Genomic DNA, 1,179 nt, shown 5'->3' with positions numbered 1-1,179 from the left:
GATTAAAAGAAAAGTCCTTCAGTTGGGAACCTGCTCCCACAGGAGGCAGTGATGACCAACAATTTGGATGGCTTTAAAAGAGGATTCAACAAATTCATGGAAGAGAAGGCTATCAATGTCTACTAGCCAGGATGGTTATGCTTTGGTTCTGTGGTTGAAGGGATCAATGAATCTGGATACTAGTTACTAGAATCCACATGAGCGAAGAATGCTCTTGTGCTTGGGTCATAGCTGTCAATGTTTTCCTTTTTTTAATGGAAACTCCCTTACTCCAAATAGGATTCCTCGCAAGAAAAGGGAAAAGTTGACAGCTATGGCTTGGGTCCTTCTTGATGGTTTCCCATTGGTACATCTGGTGGGCCACTATGAGAGCAGGATGCTTGACTAGGTAGGTCATTGGCCTGATCCAGTTGGCTCTTCTTATATTCTTATGCCCCCAGCATCCATGTGCAGGATATGAGAGTCAGGATGGGGGCGATAACGCTACCTGCTTGTGATTTTATTTAGATACCATGAAGAAGAGATTGATCACCAATGTTGATCAATCAACCCTGACTGAGTCAAACGGAGGGCCCCATGTTGGAAAAGGCTGCCATAAATAAGGAGGGGGAGGGGAAACAGAATCCAGGCAAACTTAGCAAATTCACATTTTCTGAAACCATATGACCTCTGAAACACAGCCATTCTTTGAAATTCTCCACATTTTGTCATGCAGCTCTTTGGCCAAGCAATGTGTTCCAAATTGCAGACACTAGGGTAAAGTGTACATAATTATTTTTTTTAGTGAAAATTATGAAGATGCACTACATTAGGGGAAATTGCTCTGCAAAAATGTGTACATTAAATGTCATACAAATATAAATGTACTAGGAGCGATTCATACTAAAATGCCAACAAATTTTCACAAGGACTTAACAAAAATTGCAAACTGATGTGGAAATGTGGAGAATTTAGTGTTGGATGGGAAAAATGAGAAACTGAACCCAGAATTGACAGACTTGCTCGTCCTTAGTCACCGATGCTTTCTTTCTTTGAAGCCAGGAAGAGGTTGGGGTGTGCGTGAAGAGGAAAGAAAAAAAAGTCTGTCTATGATAGGGGGAAAAGGTGGGGGGTGGGCAGAAGAATGAAGTTGCTGGAGGAGGAACTTGTGACAACCCATGGAAGCGAATGGCAAACGAT

This window comes from Podarcis tiliguerta (assembly GCF_965153285.1).
Source record: "Podarcis tiliguerta genome assembly, chromosome: Z".
Lineage (NCBI taxonomy): Eukaryota > Metazoa > Chordata > Lepidosauria > Squamata > Lacertidae > Podarcis > Podarcis tiliguerta.
Note: the sequence above shows the minus strand (reverse complement) of the source record.